Raw genomic sequence first — 23,282 nt, 5'->3', positions numbered from 1 at the left:
CCCCAGGTAGTCTCAGTTTATAGGTACCTATCACTAGTATGAACCTCTGCACACAGCAAATTAGCTGTCAGGGTAATTTTTGACTTGTTCTCTCATGTAAGCCCTTCCTCTCTTAGAATATGTAGCCCCACCGTATTTATGTTGCAAGAGTGACTTAGTTTCAGGAAAACATTATCCCTTGCATTAATTGAGTTACTTTTAGTTATATTAATTTGCATTCTTGTTCTTATATAATTTACAGTTGTGCTTGGTTTTATAACTATGTAAAAACAAGAACATAAGCCATTTACACCTAGTTACTTTATTTGTACGTACTTATTTTATACCATAATATAAACCATGCAACAGAAGAACCCCTAGCATTTTTGTCCCTTGAAAGGATAACCTTACTTTACTCACTGGCTCCCTTTACTCTGTGTGATTTGTGAAGCTCGCCCTGAATACCAAGTGGGACAGTAAATTGAATCCAAGCCCTATCTATTAGTAAATATTAGAAGACATTGTGAAGTGATGTCAACGTCGCTTAATGTTTATTGGGATGATTTGGAGTAGTCCTATCTGTGTGGGAAGCAGGGGTTCAGAGGAAAATCTGGATTAAGAAGGAAAGTGGGATTTAAATGATTCCTGAAAAATGGTGATGATGATGATCACTAACATTGACAGTGGTGGCAGCTCACATTGTTTGAGCATTTACTAAATAACCTGCAATGGACCAATGCTTTCTATGTATTATTCTACTTAATCTTTAGAGCAATGCTTTGAAGTATAATAAATTCTATTACAATTACCCTATTTTTTATATAAGAACCCAGGTTAAGTAATTTGCCTGAGCAACTCATCTGGGACTGAAGCCCAAGTATGTTGCATCCCAGCCCAAGAGCTGAATCTTCTCAAGGAAGAGGAGAGGGACAGGGAGGATATTCCGAGCCAGAAAGCTAACATGGACCCAGGTGTGAAGGAAGGGATGTATGTGCATCTGTGTGTGAGAGTTCCGGGAGAGGAGGTGGCAGGGAAGTCAGAGGCCAGTTATAGAGCCTGACAGAGGAGCCAAGACTATGAAGTATTGGGAAAGCAATGGGAAAAAAAGAATGAGATAACCTTCTTATACTGATGTTGGGAGTTAGATAGGACATCCCGAGGATGGAATAAGCAGGAGAATAGAGCACATGAGAAACATATATTTAGAAAAGAAACACATACACGTGTGTGCATGTGCACGCATGTGTGTTTGTGTGTGTGTGTGTGTGTGTGTGTGTGTGTAATTGGATATTGGAATGCACAGAAGCAATCTGGAAAGATATAATTTAAATTATAAAAATGCCCACTTCTGCCCAGGATGTAGGAGGTAATGGTGATGGTCAAAGGGAACTTGAGATTTGATCTAATATTTGCATTTTCAAGCAAGGTGACTGCATTCATGCATGTACTTAGGTAATTTTGAAAAGGCTAGGATACTGATTCAAACAGTTAAAAATGAAATATAGGATAATATGGGATTTTTTTTTTTTGAGATGGACTCTCACTCTGTCACTCAGGCTGAAGTGCAGTAGCATAATCTCTGCTACTGCAACTTCAGCCTCCTGGGCTCAAGCGATCCTCCCACCTCAGCCTCCCGAGTAGGTGGGACCACAGGTGTGTGTCACTATGCCTGGCTAATTTTTTGTAGTTTTGGTAGAAACAAGATTTCACCATGTTGCCCAGGCTGGTCTTGAACTCCTGAGCCCAAGCGTTCCACCCGCGTCCACTTTCCAAAGTGCTGGGATTATAGATGCCAGTCACTGCACCTGGCAGTATAGGAATTTCTTATTCTGATTAGTCCCATCTCCAGAATCCTAGACTGGAAGATTTTGGGATCCTTTTTGTAGGAAGCGATGTGATGCAAAGGATAAGGGAAAGAAATGAAATGTCGCTTAACTGGTGGGGAAGACAAGATGCTTGTTGATTAGTTCCATTCATGAAAGACCATGGAGAGTTTTTTAAATCTGAGCATTGGCACAGGAATTTACAGGGCATTCTGGTAAAGAAATCTCCCTCCTCAGTTTCTTGGTCCAAAGGTGGAGGACCAGGAATGGGAAGGAAAGGACATCACTGTGTTCTCATTTAGCAATGTCTCCTCCTAGAGCCAGGCTAGGAAGCAAGTCCTCTGGGTGGTTGTTCATTGTGTTGTTAATATACATACAAAACTCTGAATGGTCAATTTTTGTGTTGTAGATGGAGACAAGAGATCTGGACTTCTGAACTTCTACCAGAAAAGATAAAATGTGCAAGCCCTTCAGAACACTGGGGAGGTCAGGCTGAACTACAGTGGGAGAGGAGAGGAGATGCTGGCGTGAAGGGGTATGTAGCGGCGAGACCATAAACCCAGTGTGCACTACCCCAGCGTTTCCTTCATTTCCAAGCTCATCAGTGTGATTGGGAATATCATGTGCTATAGTTGTGGTATGTGGCTGTGGAAGGGACTTTGCTCTGACAGAGCAATAGGGAGGATGTTTTCCAGCTGTCTGAGGGATTCTGTCCATGATACACTGGCAGCAGGGCCACATCAAGATCAGGACAAGTTAGGAGCCCATGAGCATAAAGGGAAACCATTCACATTTTCAGAGCACTCATCATGGGCCAGGCACAGCTTTAAGCACTTTAATGGGGTAGTTCATTCAATTATCACAACACCACCATGAGGTGGGCACTGCTGTTGCCCCATCTGAGGGATGACACCACCTCCGAGTACAAAGAACCTGGCAATAACTGAAAGAGGATGTGGCAGTAATGATTCTACTTCTCTTCAGTTCCCACCACTTTGCTTCCTCTTCTCTACTTTTCGTAGATTTTTTTTCATAGAATTATAAATCTTCACACTGAAAGGAAATTGCATCGACGGGATATCAGTATAGGCCACTATGGCAGATCATATTTTTCAACATAGGTCACAGTGATGGCTCCTCCAAAACCTTGCTACTCCTCCATCAAGTGGAGAGGTCTATTTTCCCTCTCCTTGAATCTGAGCAGGACACAGTGACTGCCTTGACATAAAGAATGTGGCAAAGTGATGCCAAGTGACAGCAAAGTCTTGATTAGCAAAGGGATGGGGTTTCCACCTGGCTCTCTAAACCTCTTAGGATACGTGTCCTTGAGACCCAGCCACCATGTTTCTGGGAAGCCAGGCCCTGCAGAGAGGCTACATGTCGGTGCTCCAGTTGACAGCCCCATGACATGGAACTTAGAAGGCTGGCTCCAGCCCCCAGCCTTTGAGCTGCCCCCACTGATGCTGAATGGAGCAGAAATAAGCTGTCCCTGCTGAACCGTCCCTGCTGAGCCCTGCCCTTATAACAGATTCATGAGCAAAATTAACACTGTTGTTTTCAGCTATCTCATTTAAACCCACAGCAACACTGTTTAAGTGTAAGATATCATTACACTTGTTTACAAGTAAGAAAACAGAATTTGAGTGAGATAAACTGACTTACCCAAGGCCACACAACTATTGAATGTGTTGCTGGAGTTTAAACCCAGGGCTACCTGATTTCAAGCTTGTGAGGTTCACCACTGCTCTAACTACACATTCTTTCTGGGCTGGGATCTGGGCCTTAGCTGCCCTGTAGACACAACTGCTCTCAGAGAAAGCAAACCCTTGCAGAGTAAGAGGAACAAGAGAGAAAAATGTTAGAGAACTATCTCTGCACAATATGTTGCTGCTCTATTTCTTAATTTGGACCCTGGATGGATGCCTCCTGTTCTGACTTAAATGTAGAGTTCTCTCAGGAAGCTGTCTACCTTCCCTCCATGAATTTAAATCCTGTGGTATTTACTCATATTACACAATATTCTTTTCCCTATCATGTAAAATAATCATTATGTGATTCATGTTTTTTTAAATTTTATTTTATTATTATTATTATTTTTTGAGATGGAGTCTCACTCTGTCGCCCAGGCTGAAGTGCAGTGACGTGATCTCAGCTCACTGCAGGCTCTGCCTCCCGGGTTCATGCCATTCTCCTGCCTCAGCCTCCCAAGTAGCTGGGACTACAGGCTCCCGCCACCATGCCTGGCTAATTTTTTGTATTTTCAGTAGAGACAGCGTTTCACCGTGGTAGCCAGGATGGTCTTGATCTCCTGAACTTGTGATCTACCTGCCTCAGTCTCCCAAAGTGCTGGGATTACAGGTGTGAGCCACCATGTCTGGCATCATTATGTGATTCTGTGATCAATGTCTCTATCCCTTGTTTTATTTTGGGAAGGCCTGGGATTGGTCTGTCTTTCCTATTCCTCACCTCTTTTCTTCTAGCAAAGACCCTTACCTGAGCAGACAGCTAATAAATGCATGTTAAATAAACATCAAAGAGCATTAGATGTGAATTTTCTTGAGAATAATGATGACAGAGTAAAGAAGTGCATCGTTCCAGGTATAAATACTGAAGTCTTATCATGATGCTGTAGGTTTGTCTTTTGAGGCCAAAGATTTATTTCTCACTTCCTCTGTCCTTCCTGTTAGATAAAACATCCCTGTGCTTGACTTTCATAAATAAATTACTTCAGTAAAATGCAATTGTAAACTAAACAATAACAGGAACTGCCACAGGACTCTGAGATACAATATTTCACTGGGTTATTATCCAAGCAAAAAATACTTTCAAGAGGGGAAAAGCCAATATACAACATTGGAGAACTGATGACCACAGCATCTGCTGTCATATTTAATAATCACAACAGCCCTATACAGGTGGGATTGTTATTATTGTCATTTTACAGATGGGGAAACTGAGTCTTACGAGGTTGTCACTTGCCCTACATCACCCAGTTAGGCAGCATCAAAGGTGGAATTTGGAGCAGGCCGTGTGACTTCACAAGGCCCTGTCCCGAGCACCCCATGCTTAGGTGACCTACATGCTTGGCAGAAATAGCTGCCTCTACCATGTATGGCCAGGCCAGGTATGGTGGCTCATGTCTGTAATCTCAGCCCTTTGGGAGGCTGAGGCAGGAGGATTGCTTGAGGACAGGAGTTCAAGATCAGCTTGGGCACTATCTCTACAAAAGTTTCTTTAACAACAACAAAAAAGGGTACAGCCAGAGCTCCTGGGGCTTGGCCTCCCTCCCTTGCCCTTGCCACAGTGTGACTGAAGGTCTGGAGTGAGGCTGTGTTATAGAAGGGCAGGCTGGAGGGATGACATCACTGAAGGAGAATTCCTTGGCAAGCAGTCAGTCCGTCAGCCACCTTTGGGTAGTCCCCACTTTTACCTGGGTCGCTAGGGATGGTTAGTTTTTAATACCAACTGAGTGACCCATCCCCTTCTCCACCTTGACTGAGTCCTGAAGTCCCCCTCAAAAGCTAGGTTTTCGTGCCCTATTTCATGGTACCCCAAGGAGTGCTCTGGCACCATCTAAAGTGAGCCCTGGTCCTCTGCACATCTAAATGAAGTCTTCCAGACCCTGCTGAGCCCTGTTGCAAACAATGTATCCTCTCTTGGACACAGTCCTTTGAAAATGCCTCCCATACCTTAGACCTATACTCCAAGGAGCACAACCTAACCAGCCTCTCCCCCTAGACTCCTTTTTTATCTTCTCTTGTTCCCAGGCTTCTCCTGCCCTAAGTGCGATAGAACTTCATTAACTAAATACAATTAACAGAGAATGCTTTATTGTTCCATTTGTTCTACCTGCTCACTGATTAGCCAGCACTGCCATCAGCAGGCTGAGAATTTTAAAGTGGCTTAATGAAGATGAAATGTACTCCTTTTCTCTTCATTCTCTTTTACCTCTTTATTTTCCTCAGTTCTACCCTGTTCTTTTAACCCTAGCAGATGCAGCTTAGAAGCCTGATAGTAATAAGGATAAGCAAGTCTTGCTGGAAAATAACTAGCATTTATTGAAAGCTTGTTGTGTGCAAAAAGAACAAAGCTGGAGGCATCACACTACCTGAGTTCAAACTATACTACAAGTTTACAGTAACCAAAACAGCATGACACTGGTACAAAAACAGGCACATAGACCAAAGGAACAGAATAGAGATCTCAGAAATAAGACCACACATCTGCAAACATCTGATTTTTGACAAACCTGACAAAAACAAGCAATGGGGAAAGGATTCCCTATTTAATAAACGGTACTGGGAAAACTGGGTGGCCGTATGCAGAAAATTGAAACTGGACCCCTTCCTTATACCTTACACAGAAATCAACTCAAGATGGATTAAAGACTTAAATGTAAAACCCAAAACTAAAAATCAGATCTTTGTTCTTTTTGCTTAAGATTGTCTTACCTATACAGACTCTTTTTTGGTTCCATGTGAATTTTAAAGTAGTTTTTTTGAATTCTGTGAAGAATGGCAATGGTAGTTTAATGGGAATAGCATTGAATCTATAAATTGCTTTGGGCAGTATGGCCATTTTCATGATATTGATTCTTCCTGTCCTTGAGCATGGGATGTTTTTCCATTTGTTTGTGTCCTCTCTGATTTCCTTGAGCAGTGGTTTGTAGTTCTCCTTGAAGAGATCCTTCACTTCTCTTGTTAGCTGTATTCCTAGGTATTTTATTCTCTTTATAGCAATTGTGAATGGGAGTTCATTCATGGTTTGGTTCTCTGCTTGTCTATTGTTGGTGTATAGGAATGTTTGTGATTTTCACACATTAATTTTGTATCCTGAGACTTTGTTGAAGTTGCTTATCAGCTCAAGAAGTTTTTGGGCTGAGACAATATGGTTTTCTAGATATAGCATCATGTCATCTTCAAACAAAGGCAGTTTGACTTCCTCTCTTCCTATTTGATTCCGTTTATATCTTTCTCTGGCCTGATTACCCTGACCAGAACTTCCAATACTATGTTGAATAGGAGTGGTGAGAGAAGGCATCTTTATCTTATGCCAGTTTTCAAGGGGAATGCTTCCAGCTTTTCTCTATTCATTATGATATTAACTGTAGGTTTGTCATAAATGGCTGTTATTATTTTGAAGTATGTTGCATCAGTGCCTAGTTTATTGAGAGTTTTTAACATAAAGGGATGTGGAGTTTTATTGGAGGCCTTTTCCACATCCATTGAGATAATCATGTGGTTTTTATCTTTAGTTCTGTTTATATGATGAATTACATTTACTGATTTGCATATGTCAAACCAGCCTTGCATCCCGGGGTTGAAGCTGACTTAATCATAGTGAATAAGCTTTTTGATGTGCTGCTGGATTTGGTTTGCCAGTATTTTATTGAGCATTTTTATATCAATGTTCATCAGGGATATTGGCCTGAAGTTTTATTTTTTTGTTGTATCTCTGCCAGGTTTTGGTATCAGGATGATGCTGGCCTTATAAAATGAGTTAGGGAGAAGTCCCTCCTTTTCAATTGTTTGGTATAGTTTCAGAAGAAATGGTACAAGCTCCTCTTTGTACCTCTGGTAGAATTCAGCTGTAAATCCATCTGGGTTTTTTTGCTTTGTTTTGTTTTGTTTTGTTGTTGTTTTGCTTTGTTTTTGATTGGTAGTCTATTTATGACTGCCTCAAAATTTCAGAACTTGTTATTGGTCTATTCAGGGATTCAGCTTCTTCCTGGTTCAGTCTTGGGAGGGCCTTTGTGTCCAGGAATTTATCCATTTCTGCTAGATTTTTCTAGTTTATTTAGGTAGGCACTATTCTTACCCTCATTTTACAGATGAGAAAACTGAAGCACTGAGAAGTAAAGTTACCTGTGTGTCATGGCATCAGGCACATTCAAGTGTTCAGTGAGTGTTAGCTACTATTTGTTACAATGAGACTTAGCTTTGGTCAGAAATTGGGATGTGAGTATTTATATGGGCAGGGGTGCTCTGAAGCACAATGACGGAGTGGGGAGTGGGATACGAAGGGCAAAGAGGCCATATAGTCTGTGACATGAGCAGGTTACCACTGTGGGCACTGGGCCTCAATCCCACCATTACTGTGACCGACTGTGTAGGATTCATCTTGGAATAGTCCAACTATGGGACTCAGAAGTTAGGATATTCTTGGAAGAAGTTATAGGGACTTTTTTTTTTTTTTTTTTGAGATGAGGTCTCACTCTGTCGCCCATGCTGGAGTGCAGTGGTGCGATCTCGGCTCACTGCAACCTCCACCTCCTGGGTTCAAGAATTCTCCTACCTCAGCCTCCTGGATAGCTGGGATTACAGGCATGCGCCACCACACCCAGCTAATTTTTGTATTTTTAGTAGAGACAGGGTTTCACCATGTTGGCCAGGCTGGTCTCAAACTCTTGACCTCAGGTGATCTGCCTGCTTCAGTCTCCAAAAGTGCTGGGATTACAGGCATGAGCCACTGCCCTCTTCCCAAATTATAGGGACTTTTTAAAAAAAATTATTATACTTTAAGTTCTGGGGTACATGTGCAGAACGTGCAGGTTTGTTACATAGGTATACACGACCCATGGTGGTTTGCGGCACCCATCAACCCGTCATCTACATTAGGTATCTCTCCTAATGTTATCCCTCCCCCAGCTCCCCAACCCCCAACAGGCCACAGTGTGTGATGCTCCCCTACCCTGTGTCCATGTGTTCTCATAGTTCAACTCCCACTTATGAGTGAGAATATGCGGTGTTTGGTTTTTCCGTCCTTGGGATAGTTTGCTGAGAATGATGGTTTACATCTTCATCCATGTCCCTGCAAAGGATATGAACTCACCCTTTTTTATGGCTGCGTAGTGTTCTATGGTGTATATGTGCCACATTTTCTTTATCCATTCTATCATTGATGGGCATTTGGGTTGGTTCCAAGTCTTTGCTATTGTGAACAGTGCTGCAATAGACATGAGTGTGCATGTGTCTTTATAGTAGAATGATGTATAATCCTTTGGGTATATACCTAGTAATGGGATTGCTGGGTCAAATGGTATTTCTAGTTCTAGTTCCTTGAGGAATTGCCGTACTGTTTTCCAGAGTGGGTGAACTAATTTATACTCCCACCAACTGTGTAAAAGCGTTCCTATTTCTCTACATCCTCTCCAGCATCTGTTGTTTCCTGACATTTTAATGATTGCCATTCTAACTGGTGTGAGATGGACTTTTTAAAAAACAACTGTGAACATCATGATTATATCCTGTACGTTGCCACCCATTTTTCCAGGGAAGGAAAGAGGTGAAACCTACTATACACTATTCCCCCTGGCTTCCTGTACTTCCCCTTTGCTCTGGCATCAGCTCTTACATGTGCAACAAACCATCTCCAAACTCAGTAGGAAAACTGAGCTGGGTGCAGTGACTCACACCTGTAATCCCAGCTCTTTGGGAGGCTGAGGTGGGAGGATTGTCTGAGCACAGAAGTTTGAGATCAGCCTGGGCAACATGGTGAAACTGCATTTCTACAAAAGATACAAAAATTAGCCAGGCATGGTAGTGTGCACCTGTAGTCCTGGCTAATAGGGAAGCTAAGGTGGGAGGATCGCTTGAGTCCAGGAGCTCGAGGCTGCAGTGATCCATGATTGATTGTACCACTGCACTCCAGCCTGGGCAACAGAGTGAGATCCTGTCTCAAAAAAAAAAAAAAAAAAAAAGACAAGAAATTTATAATAAGCATCTGTTTAGCTCATGCAAACAGAGGTTAGCTGGGATCTGACTGATCTAGGTTGGGCTCAGCTAGGTGATGCTGCTTCCTGCACAGGTTCAGCTAGGCTTGGCTTCCCACTGATGTCTGGGTTCAGGCCAGCAACACTTAGCACACTCTAAGTCCAGGTTGGTGGGCGGTGGCTACCTGAGGAAAGCTCTCCTTGTGACAACGGCAAAGGTGCATGAGTATAAGTAGAAGCCCAAGAAACCTTGTAAAGCTTGTGCTTGGAAATGGCACACTGACATTTCTGTATTATTCTATTAGCCAAAGCAAGTCACATGGCCAAACCTAAGTCAAGAGGCAGAGAAATACATTCTGCCTTTGCTGGAGGAGTTTCCACTGAAGACCAATAAGGCCATCTACCATGCTTTCTCTGTCTTCTGCCAAATTGGGCAAACATGATGTGAAATTTAAGTCTTTACCATTGCTAGCTTTAGTTATCACTTTCAGCAAAATCCCAAAACTTTAATGATATTCTAAGTTGTTATTAATGGGAGATGAGATGATACTAAAAGCTGCACACCGTAAGGCTCCAGGAATCTCTTTATCTCAGACCCGAGCTGGGAATTGTTACTTTATCTTGTATGATGGCTTTGTTCACCTTAGAATCATGAAGTGTTTGGAGATGGTGAGCTTATTCCTCCACAGTGACAACCTGTTAACACCTCAGCAGCTGCCTCAAATGATTAGACTTGGATTCAGCACACACCAGTTGCCCAAGCTTGTCAGAATGAAATAAGAGTAGCAAGTAGAATGAATAAATTGTCAGTCGTATTGATGTGTGTGTTTTCCTAAATTTTAGGAGAAGGTTTTGGATTCTGCAAAAATGTCTTTTCTGTGCTTCTCTCAATACCTTGGCTCTCTCATCTGGCATGGATGCAATTTAGCTGGAAGGAGAAGAGGCAAAGGCTTTTATGTTGGTTGGAATTTGCAGCCATAAATTTACAGTACTTTTTCCAACTTAGCATGGAAAAGACTTGCTGTTTTATGCTTTTTGTGAGTTATAAGTCATAAAACATATGCTAGGGGTGGCATCGCTGTTGTGTTCTTGGCCGTCTAAAGAAGGTCTGCGGAAGAAACCTAAGCCTTAAATGATTAAATGTCTTTCCAAACACTCATAAGTTATTTATACTGTGTCCTTGCATTGGCTAAGCAAGCAATGAAATGAACCCATACCTTGATGCTAGTGTCTTACAGTGCATTCTAATTAAACTGTGAATGAAATCGTATGCCTTATGCATACCGTTAAGATGCCTGCATGCTTAGTGGCTTGCTTCTGTCTGTATAAATTCACCTGGCAGTCACAGGCCTCCCCTCTCCTCCCTGAGCCCGGTCCCCAGCAGGGCCAGAGAGGCCGCCATGGCCCATTGAGAGTCCGGGGAAGGCGAGTCGGGTGAAGGAAAGCTGAGAAGAGGATCGTCTGTAGACACGGGCTGTGACATGGCCCTGCTTTGACCATCTAGCTATGCTGTAGGGCCAGATGGGGCCTGGAGTAGCCTGAGCTTGGGTCTGCCATGAACTCTTTCCACTCCCCCAAGGCCCTATTTAAGTAATGTCACTTTCTATTTGCACAGCAAAATCAGGGACAGTTTTCTAGAGCACAAGATGCCTCCCCTCCCCCAGCCCAACGGATGGTCTACCCTGGTTGGTGGGCCCTTGTTTGTGTCAGAGACAAAACACTCCGCAGGGTTCTGGTTAACTGTGGTCCACAGGCCACTGACAAGTGGAGACAGAGCAGCAGAACCTTCTGGAGCCACGGAGGGCCTGCTGCTCGCTATACAATGCCTACTCAGCTGCTGCTGGCCCCCTGTGGGTGGCAGTGCTAGGGATGTACAGAATCCTGGGACTAGTGCCAGCGACCCTAGGGATACCCTGGGTGATCTGGGCATGCACTGCTATGGTGGCCTTTATGGTCAGGAGACGACATGCAGTGACAAGAAGGGCAGAGCCAGCCCAAAGGGATGTCATCCAGGGTGTGGTCCAACGAAAGGCCAGAGCCACGATGCAGCCAGCACCCTAGGCCAGTGGGGGGCCTCATGTCACTCATTCCACAGGCCAGTCCTGGATTGCTCCAAACCCTCTGCCTAGGGTTCTGAGTGAAATAAGCAGGTCTTCCCATCAGGAACTAGGTGAGCTTCTGAAAAAAGCACCAAACAGGAAGCCTCCTGAACTTCCCTAAGTGACTGATGCAAAGCATATCCATATACTTCACAGCTGGGGCAGAAGATGAGGGGAAAACTGTGGATGATCTGAATGACAGCAGTGACCATCAGCAACCTGCAGAGCTGCCCAACCAGGAAATTGTCAGACAGAAGCAACGCTTGCAGGCAAAGAAGGAAAAGCTGAAGCAGGCCAAGGCCGGAATGAAACAGTCATGAACGCTGGAGTGAAGCGACTGACCTCCCTGGTCCACACCCCGCCCAGCGTCCTACATCTGCTAGAGGGTGGTAGAGACCATGCGGAGGACGGGAACTTGGCAGAGGAGGAGAACAGGGCAACAGGATTTGGTGGTCCCCTAGCGTCCCAGCCACAAGTCCCTCTGAAGAGTGTGGATGACGATGGTGACTTAGGTGCATCCTCCGAATGTCCTTAGGGGGAGACTGGAGAAGCAGACATGCAATCGTGGGAAGAAATCAAAGGTATAAAGAACTCACAGCACAAGTCCAAAGTCTGATCAGCGAGCAGGCCTCTCTGCAGGGTGCAAGGGCACAGCTGGAGAGGGAGCTCCTGAAGCTGCAGCTGACACTTCCCGTTCTGCCTGATCTCCACCGAGAACACATGATGGGGCCTCATGGGGAGTCCACAGAGGAGACGCCTACTGCCTGGACCTTGACCAGAGACTTCACAAGGCGCACATGTACATGCACTACGTGTCACACCCACAACCACTACAAGAAGATGGCCCAACACCTGGCCCAGGAATTGAAGAAAGACACTTTCAGTTTTCAGAGGGAGATCCTCTTCCACGAGAGAACAGCCCAGGAAAGCTAGATGGCCGCTGCAACAACTGAGACAGCACTCCAGGTGCTGCAGAAAGAAAATGACTACAACAGGCAGAAGCCAGCTGACTGCAAGGCCAAGTTGCAGCCTTTCCTGAGTGGCCCTTTGGCTCCTAGGGCTCCACCATCCGCAGCCCACAGGAACCCAGAAGTGCCAAGAGGGGTCAGGTGTGGTGGCTCACTCCTGTAATCCCAGCACTTTGGGAGGCCAAGGCAGGTGGATTTCTTGAGGTCCAGAGTTCAAGACCAGCCTGGCCAACATGGCAAAACCCCATCTCTTAATAATACGAAAAAAATATATATAGCCAGGTGTGGTAGTGCATGCCTATAGTCCCAGCTACTCAGGAGGCTGAGGCATGAGAATCACTTGAACCTGGGAGGCAGAGGTTGCAGTGAGCTGAGATTGTGCCACTGCACTCCACCCTGGGTGACAGAGCAAGACTCCATCTCAGAGAAATGAAAAAAGATGTACCAAGCAGACTATGGACTGCCAGGACCCCAGGAGGGAAGTGGGTCACAATGTGGGAGCTTGGGTCTGGAGCACCTGCCGATTTGATTCTGTTTTCCCTTTAGCCAGGTTCTGAATGCCCAGAGCCTCAGCAGAACATCAGCCAGTGCTGCTCCCTTTAAAGCACTTTTGATTGCTCTCTCATTAGTTTAGCTACTGTTTATTGATGCTGAAATTGCTCTTGTTGAAGTTTGCTAGTGTTAAGATTGTAAGGTACTGTTCTTCAAATAAAGATTGTTTAATATAAAAAAACAAATGCACAAGGATAAAGTGGAAAGTACCAGATGTATAAGCCAATTAGTAACTGTCGCTTCTTGGTGGTGGTTTATTTTGGACAAGGATTTAGATACAGTAATTTATTTTGGACAAGGATTTAGATTCCAGGAAGGATGGAGGACGGGTAGGGAAATGGGACAGAGAAGGGAAAGAACGAGTGTTAAAGATCAGATGCTGCCATTGGCAATGGGGGTTCAGTGGTGCTGGGAGCTCTGTGAGTCGCTGGAAACCTCACCTCTGAGTGTTTTTACCCACAGAGTGAGGGAGCTGGTGTGTTTGTCCATAGCTTCCTTCCCTCATTGGTGAGGACTGCTCCAAAAGGCAGTAACTTCCTGACACTTCTGGCCACCCATGAGTGATTCCGGTATGCTCCCGTCACCAGAGAGACTTCAGGAAGAGACTCACGGGTACCTGCAGTGGGAAACCCTTGGCATGGATGGGAACAGTGGGTGTGGAGGGGACAAGGGAGGCACCATTAGCATCCACCACAGGGTGCTCAAGAGATTTTGAGGCAAGGAAGGAACGAATTTGTAGCTTTTAAAACTGAACACAGAAACTGTATGCCTACGAGGTCTTTGGACGGAATGGGGAAATGAGAACTTTTTGTTCATGGCTGTTTACATTACTTAAATGTGGGCACAGTCATACAACGAACCATTATATAACCACTAAAAAATGAGGGCCATCTCCTATGCTAATATGAAACTCCCTTTGAGTTATAGTTTTGAGTAAAAAAAAGCACAGTACAAACAATACTTACAATATGCTCCCAGTTTTAAAAAAGCTTTATTTGGGTATAATTTACATACCATAAAATTTACCTATTTTAAGTGTACCAGTATAGTGTTTTAGTAAATGTATACAGCTTTCCAGAAATTTTGCATAGGTGGAACTATACCATTTGCAGTCTTTTGTGCCTGACTACTCCCACTCAACATAATGTTATTAAAGTCATCCACGTTTAGCAGGTATCAGTAGCTTGTTCTTTTCTTAACACTGAATAGTATTTCACTGCATGGATTTATCACATTTTGTTTATCCGTTCTACATTTGGACTGTTTTTAGTTTCATTGTTAGGTCATGCTACTGTGAACATCCACATACAAGTCTTTATGTAGACACATATTTTCACTTCTCCTGACTAAATACCTATGAGTGGAATTTCTGGGTGATGTGTTAAGTTTATGTTTATTTCTTTAAGAAACTACCCAACTGTTTTCCAAAGAGACTGTACCATTTTATGTTCCCATCAATTATGTATGATGCTTCCAGTTCTCCGAGTCCTCACTGACAGTTGGTAATATCACTCTTTTCTATTTCAGCCATTCTGATAGATGTGTTGTGGCATCTTATTGTGGTTTTAGCCTTTCCCTACAGACTAATGATGTTAAGCATATTTTCATGTGCTCATTTGCCATTTGCATAGCTTCTTTGATAAAATGCCTGTTCAAATCTTTTGCTTATTTTGTGTTGGGTTGTTTTTCTCCTTCTTGAGTAGTAAGGATCATTGCAATTATTTTCTGTAAGTTCAAAATTATTTCTGAATAAAAAGTTAAAGAGGCAATTCTAGCTCCCATCACACTGCAGCCCCCACCCCCACCCCCATCAGAATGGTATACTTGGGAATTGTTTCATACTGTGGACATGCTCACTGAAAGAATCAAAAGGAAGAGCAAGATCAGACTTTAAATCTTTTGTTAAAAATAGTCATTGTCTGGTAACAATACTCCCTGGATTACTTTTTGTCTGTGAATGGGAAGTTGGTGGTTAAAACGTCCAGGTGTTGGGTAAAGAAAGACATGAGAGTACTCATGATGATCTTCCTTTCTTCAGTTACTGCAGAAGGTACTCAGCTTCCTCAGCGCTGTCCCTTTGGGGCTGATCAAGAATCACTTGCTTTGTATCCACCTAACAGGGCAAGGTCAGATTCTGAGAATGGAGGAATTGAGGGGAGCTATTCATTCACCACCCCTGCATTAAGAACACAAGCACCAGTAAGCTCAGCAGTAGACTTCCTCTCTCTAATCCACTCCACAGTGATCTCCCGCATAGTCAGCCCCATTTGTGGGGGTCACCACTCTTTCCCTTGCCTCCAGATCACTACTTCTCTCTAGTTCTCGTATAATGAATCATCCGCAAGCCTGCAGCTAATTGACTGAGTTCAAACAAATTAATGGGCTAATCGGCCAATAGCAGATGAAATCAAGAAATATGAGGCGGAAAAGAAGGAAGTTCCCATCCATTTGCCATATTGTGACTTTGGGTCAGTTGGCTTGTACTTCGAGGCGTCTTTCAATTCTTCAAATATTTAGTGAGCATCAACTATTCATTCTTTCTTTCTTTTATGGACACCTAATATGTACCAGATACTACGTGGGGCTAGTGGGGCTTGGTAGTGAACAAAAGTGGCAGAGTACTTTCCCCTAAGAGGCTTCCATTTGAGTGGGAGAAATAGATTAAAACAATTGGACAAATAAATACGTAATACATGTCAGGTTATAATAGGAATTACAAAATGAAGTAAAACACAACAAAAAAGCAGAGACAGATGGGTGCATAAAAATTCTGGAAGGATGTACTCCAAAGGATTAACAAATAGACCTGTAGCTTTTAAAATTTATATCTTCTAAATGTTCTGTAACAAACATGTATTTTTTTAAAATAAAAAGTCACATTAAATATATAAAAAGCACTGGGTTTGAATGTCCCACATGATTGTGTCACCTGTTTTATCATAATTTTGTTACCAAAAACACTGAAAAAATTCAACTGGAAAATAATACATAGTCTTTATTATCTGGGGTGTGGTTTCAACGTATTTTAGGAATTTTGATATCTGGAAATATAAATAAATTATAGAAAACTAGACATGTTTATAAAATGCCTTCCAGATGGGTCATTTGAAATGATGAATAATCTCTTCCAGTCTTGGTAAATAGCAAAATGTGTTAAATAGGTCAGAATAGAAAAATAGTGGCATCACATGCACGAAACAGAGAAGAAAGCATTTGAGCCCAAAATGCTGTTTCTAATGTTGCTTTGTTTTGTTATGTGCTTACTGGCAAATGAAGGGCAAATGTGTGTTTATGAGGTCACACAATAAAATATAAAGTGAAGACTTTAGGCTTTTGGTTATCTTGGCCCAACAAGACTATCAGGCTTGGAAAAATCAGACAAAAATAAATCATGTTAAGTAAGGTCCAACCCAGGCCGCTTGCCTGGGGCTCAGCTCTCTGGGGTGTTTGGACCCATGTTTGGTAGGTGGACAGGAGGTCACGGTGCACACTTGCCCCTTCCTTCCTCTCCTCCCACCCCCCTCCCCAGTGCTTCCACAAGTCTGACTCTGCCTTGTCACTGATTGGCATTGCCTTCCAAAACAAGATGACATGTTTATTTTCTAACATCACTGATTACAACAACAATCACTAACAGCAACTGGTGTGGTCATACAACATCCCACCCCAGATGTCCACCTAAAGTGTCCACCTCTCACATGATTAAAGTCATTCAATCTCTGGTCTAAAGTAATTTTATGTTTTGTATTTTGGAGACAGGGTTTTGCCCTTTCACCCAGGCTGGAGTGCCGTGGCACAGTCATACCGCACTGCAGCCTGGAACTCCTGGGGTCAAGCATCCTCCCACCTGAGGCTCACAAGCATCTGGGACTACAGGTGCATGCCGCCATACCCAGCTAATTTTTTTTTTTTTTTTTTTTTTTTGGTAGAGACATGGTCTTGATATATTGCTCAATCTGGTCTTGAACTCCTGGCCTCAAGTGATCCTCCCACTTCAGCCTCCCAAAAAGTCTCAGGATTACAGGTATGAGCCATCATGCCCAGCTCTGGTCTACACTGATTTTAAAATTCACTTGGCCATTTCTGGTGCTAGAATAAACCAAATCCTATCCAAATGTTAACTTCATTTTATGTTTTATAAACTTGGTCATGTAATATTTATCCATTTAAGCATCAACAAAGAAACTCCAATTTGTATCTGTGTGGATTATTAACTGGCTCTGAGTTCTATGACTTTCTGCCGTATTTCCAGCAGGTTTCAAAGTGATCAGTCCTAATAACCTTGAGGTTTGTGTTTTGCTTATTTATTTTTTAATTGCTTGTTGAGTCTAACAACAATGAATCCAACTTGCACTTTCTTATTTTGTGTTCCTAGATAATTCATTATTGAGAAAGCAATTTATGCTAGTTAAGAGAAGGCCTATAATGAGGCAAGAATTCTGTTTACAAAGATAAAGTAATTTAAACCAAAGCTAAAATTTAAAAGTTTGATAGTAGTCAATAAAAATTAAAGAAGGTATACATAGGAATATTTGAAATTAGGCCAAAAACAATACATTGGCTCCCTTTTTCTTATAGCAAAAACCAAGTTCACTGAAAGTAATTTATTTCTTTTTATGGAACTACATTTTGCTTTATACAAGTTCACTCTTGCTATGAATAGATTTATTAGGCTTTGTTTTGAAAAGTTGGCTTTTCTTTTTCTTCTTTGGACTTTTCAAAAGCAGAAGCTACACTGACATGCTCAGTGTGGTATTTGCTGATGCGTGCGTGTGTGTGGTTTTAATTTTTAGGTTTGTTTCCCCTCAACCTTTTCTTTGAGTTAATGTGAATCACAGCTGTATTTTTCATTCCTGAGCACTGTGATTCATTGCCATTGACTTCCTCTGGAGCCCACTATACCACAGAGTCCTGTGGGAAACTGATTAGTCACTGCCGAGCAAGGTACCTTGCATGCCGTGGTCAGCATCAGCTCAAACAACTGTCTTTGGGCAATGATGAAAGTTGCTGTAGCATCTTCCTTTGGGGAAGTAAGAAAGTTCCCTTTAGGGGTTCATATGGTTTGTAGCAATCCTTGGATTCATCTTGATAACATACGGGCAAATTTGATGTTGGAAAACATAAACGTCTTATTTGGTTAAGAAGCTTTTGGGTCACACTTCTGCCTTCAAGAAACAAACGTTGATCACAGCCCCTTGCCAGTGGCATATAAATAATATTTGTGGATAGCTTGAACCTTACTATATTGGTGCAGCTTTGAAAAGCTTGGAACAGATTCATTTATCTCAAATATATTTTTATCTAGCTTCTTTGAGTCTAATTTTAGAAAATTTCAAACCAAGGGATTTTTCTTTATAAGCTAGACTGACAAAGAATTCCTAAAGTCATGCCTTAACCATAATCAATTATTCTCCCTAAGTTTCCACTTGCAGTTAGCATTGCTGATTAATAGTTTGTGATCACCTGTTCCAAGGGTGTAGATGTGACCCTACCTCCATCTGATATCACCTAACCTGAAGGGGCTTTGGTGGCTATGTCTGCGATAATGAGAACTCTAATTTTCCTGTTCAGAGTATAGGCTCTACAAGTTTAAGGAATTGGAGCAGTTTAAGAGCAGGGACAAATGGTTAACCAGTTAAATAGGCCAAACGTGGTGTCAGAAGATCAAATTCTGGTCTGATCCTTGGGTAGCCTTGGGAAACAATTTTTGCCTTGCTAGGCCTCAGGCTTTTTATGTGTCTGTTAGCATGGAGAGCTTGAGGTGGAAATGCAAACAGAAAACAGTGCACCCGGGTAGAAGTTGCACGTGGTTGCCTTGCAATCAGAACTGGGTCACACAAACAAAAAGCCCGATCGAATATTTCCTGAACATATAGGAAGTATAACTCCTTAACCTCTGCATAAAAGAGGATTGCCAGCCATATTCTGTTGAGACAAGAGGACATTGATACAATTCCTGATGCATCTGAATAACTGAAAGAAGATTTAGAAAATTTGTAAATTTCAGGATGAATAAGAGAAAAGTAAATAAAAACTAAAAATAAGACAATATTAAGTTGTTCAAGAGAGGAACATTTATCATAATATACTATGTATTTCAGTGATGAATACAATATTGGCATAATTACAATATAACAATATTGGCGTGATTGTAATATAATCATGTAGAGAAAATGGAGACATAGTCATATAGAGAAGGTGGAGACAAGAAGTGTGCACATTTGCTAGAGCTGGGATGGGAGTAGAGGTGGTAAACGAGAGTTCAATCCTTGCCTTTCATAATAGGGAATCAACAGTCTAAAACTGAAAATTCCAGAAGTTGCAATACATGTGTTATTACTTGGAAGTAAATACCAACTGGGTTGGTCCATTCCGGCTGCTCTAACAAAATACCTTAAACTGAGTAATTTATAAACAATAGAAATGTATTGCTCACAGTTCCGGAGCCCGGAAATCCTAAGTTCAAGGTGCTAGCTGACTCAGTCCCTGGGGAAGGCTCACCCTTTGCTTCAAAGATGAAGCCTTTTAGCTGTGTCCTCACTTGGCAGATGGGGCAAACAAGCTCACTCAGGCCTCTTTTACAAGGGCAGTAATCCCATTCATGAGAGCTTCACTCAAGACCTAATCACCTCCTAAAGGCCCTAGCTCTTCATACTGTTGCACTGGGGATTCGGTTTCAATGTATAAATTTGGGGGCGGGGGGCACAAACATTTAGATTATAGCACCAACACAATTAGCTAAAAAGATTGAAAGTGGTTGACTCTAAGGAGAGGGAAGTGGGGAGAAATGCTTTTTATGTGAATAATCTTTATGGATCTATTTGATTTTTTGTATAGTTTTGATGAAACTAAAAACTGAAAAAGTCACAAGAATTTTTTAAAATAAAATCAATGAATCACAAAGAAAGACACTGAAGCCCACTGAGGTTCAATAACTTGTCTAGGGTTCACCACTGACAATGGGGCAAAGCCAAGATTCAACAGCTCTCAGTTCAGCTCTGGAGCCTGAGCACTCCATCACTATTGAATATCGCCTCTCCAAAAAACATTAAATATGTTTGTTCATTCATCATTCATCATTCAGAATCAAAAAATGTGAATTACATAATAGTGAAGTATAGTCATGCATCCCTTAATGATGGGGATACATTCTGAGAAGTGAATCATTTGGCAGTTTTGCCATTGTGCAAATATCGTAGAGTGCACTTACACAAAAATGGTAGAGCCACTACACAGGTAGGCTATATGGTATAGTCTATTGCTTCTAAGCTATGAACCTCTGCAGCATGTTACTGTACTGAATACCATTAGGCAATTGTAACATAAGAATAAGTACTAAGCATATCTAACATAGAAAATGTACAGTAAAAATATGGTATAAAAGATTTTTTTAAAATAGTACACCTGTATAATGCAGCTCCATTATAATATTATGGGACCACCATTGTATATAAGCCCATCATTAACTGAAATGTCATTGGGCAATGCACAACTGTATTCTATTGTACTTTTCAGATGAGCAAAAAAGTAAACAATCGTTAATGCTCATGGTTGGCAAGAGTGTGAATTCATGGGCATCCTCGCATCACAAGTTCTTAAAACTGCATATGCCTCGCTCTAGTAACTCATTTTATAGAACTTAATTTAAGAAAATAGCTGGGCATGCCCAGTACTTTGGGAAGCCAAGATGGGCGGATCACGAGGTCAGGAGTTCGAGACCAGCCTGACCAACTGGTGAAACCCTGTCTCTACTAAAAATACAAAAATTAGCCTGGCGTAGTGGTGCATGCCTGTAATCCCAACTACTCAGGAGGCTGAGGCAGGAGAATCTCTTGAACCTGGAAGGCGGAGGTTGTAGTAAGCCAAGATGGCTCCACAGCACTCCAGCCTGGGCGACAGAGTGAGACTCCATCTCAAAAAAAAGAAAAAGAAAAGAAAAAGAAAGTAACTGGGCATAGATTAAAAGATATTTGAAAAAAAGGTTGCAACATTTTTTAAAATATCAAAAACAGCAAAAATTAAAAGTAACTGAAACGTTCATCAGTTGATTAAATGTATTATTGTATGCATTTCACAAGTGTGAAAGGGATGAGCTGGATATATTTGTGTTAACATGAAAAGATGTCCATGTTATATTATCACATGTAAAATACACATCTCAGGACAGTATGTGCAGTATGATCCCTTCATATAAAAAATGTGTGTGTGCATGTGCACATGGGCACACATATAGGGTCTGGAAGGACAGATCTTTAATGGTTGATGAAATTTATTTCTAGGTGGGAAAGGATTAGAAGGCTGCCATAACAAAGTAGCATAGGCTGCGCGGTTTAAACAACAGAAATGTATGTCTTGTAGTTCTGAAGGCTGAGAAGTCCAAGGTCCAGGTGCCAGCATGGTCAGGCTCTGATGAGGGTCCGTTTCCTGACTTGTGGATAGTCATCTTCTCACACAGCAGAGAGAAAAAGAACCAGCAAGCTCTCTGGTGTCTCTTCTTTGAGGGCACTAATCCCATCACAAGCACCCCACCCTCATGACCTCATCTAAACCTAAATACCTCCCAAAGGTTCCACCTCCAAATAACTTCACAGTGGAGATTAGGGCTTTAACACAGGTGTTCACAAACATTCAGTTCGTAACAAGAGGGGACTTTCCCTTTTATTCATACACTTTTGTGTTGTTTTAATATTTACAAAATATTTAACAATTGACATTGTATATGTACCAGACAAGGTCTTGCTGAGGCTGGAGTGCAATGGCATAGTCACAACTCACTGTAACCTCAACCTCTCAAGCTCATGCCATCTTCCCACCTCACCCTCCTGGGTAGCTGAGACCACAGGTACATGCCACTATGCCTAGCTAATTCTTTTATTTTTGTAGAAATGTGTCTCACTATGTTGCCTGGACTGGTCTGAAACCCCTGAGCTCAGGCAATCCTCCTGCCTCAGTCTCCCAAAGTGCTGGGATTACAGGCATGAACCACTACACCCAGCTGAAAATATACTTTTATTTAAAAAGCAAAAGCATATAGCTGTGAGTGATAAGTGATCAGAAATGACATCTAATCCAAACTTTCAATTTTTATAGGTAATCAAAGAGATTTAATAACTTTCTCAAAGTCACATAAATGCAAAAATGCAAATAAAAACTCAAGATTTCTGGTCTGATGAGTATCAAATTACTGTAATCAAATAAGTATTAAAATAAAACAATGACATTATATGGTTCTCATTAAATTTAAAAGGCTCAAACAGACAACTCAAAATGTATCTCTAATATTCTAGGCAATTTATTGCCATTTTTGCATCAACATTGGTTTTTTTACTGGTAATCCTGTTGCTGTTAACCTTGTTTTGTGACAGTCATAAGGACTAGTAAGATCAAGTGGCCAATGTTATGATTATTTATTTGAAAGGTGAAACCAGAAAACAAAGCCTGATTCTAAATAAGGCCATTTTAAATGGCAAATGAACAGATGCCAGTTTTAAGGGACACCATCGTAGCCTTTCTCAGTGAGTGAGATTTTAACATTGTAATTTATCACCAAAAAGTAATGTAATGCACTACAGACTCTTAAATTGTCACTTTTCCCCTTAAACCCCCTCAAAACACAGACAAAAAATGATAATTTACTTTAGGAAATTAGAGAAGTGTGGGCGAGGGGTCTGGGTGTGTTACTTCTATCACAGACTTGGAGAGATGTTGGCCAATTGTCAATAATTGTCTGTTTCTGGGTCCTGTGGTCTAGAGTCCCCCAAAAGCAAGCCAGGGGTCTCCCTGAGCCAGCCCAGCCTCAGGTGCATTTCCAGCAGGTTCTAGGCCAGGCTGGTCTTCCTGGGCCAGTGTGGACCATGTACTTCCTGTGGTTAGCTGGTGTTCTCTCACTTTCCCATCTGAGTCCCCTGGAGAGCTGTGAGAACTCCCTCAGGGTTTCTGATGCAATAGATCTGGGCTGGGGGCTGATAACTGGCATTTATAATTCCTTCTCAAGTGCACCATAGGCTGGTAGCCAGCTCTAGGATGGGCTGTGGAGCAAGCAGACCTAATTTATAGCATTTGCTGACTTCTATGTGGTATAAATACTCCCACCAAGCTACCAAGGGTTTCACAACCAGCCTGCAAAATTGCTGCATATTTAGTAATGGGC

At 42.1% G+C, this 23,282-nt stretch overlaps 1 protein-coding gene across 2 annotated transcripts in view; it reads left to right on the top strand.

Moving 5' to 3' along the window:
• Positions 1 to 23,282, top strand: part of RIN2 (Ras and Rab interactor 2) — a 250,694-nt gene that overhangs the window by 35,398 nt on the left and 192,014 nt on the right. For both annotated transcript variants that reach the window (XM_030915634.1, XM_030915635.1), the window contains exon 2: positions 2,212 to 2,337. The gene's annotated coding sequence lies outside the window, so the exon portion shown is untranslated. The remainder of the gene's footprint in view (positions 1 to 2,211; positions 2,338 to 23,282) is intronic.

Source organism: Rhinopithecus roxellana, chromosome 13 (genome assembly GCF_007565055.1).
Source record: "Rhinopithecus roxellana isolate Shanxi Qingling chromosome 13, ASM756505v1, whole genome shotgun sequence".
Taxonomy (NCBI): Eukaryota; Metazoa; Chordata; class Mammalia; order Primates; family Cercopithecidae; genus Rhinopithecus; species Rhinopithecus roxellana.
The sequence above is the reverse complement of the archived record's forward strand: the minus strand, read 5'-3'. Positions and strand labels throughout refer to the sequence as shown.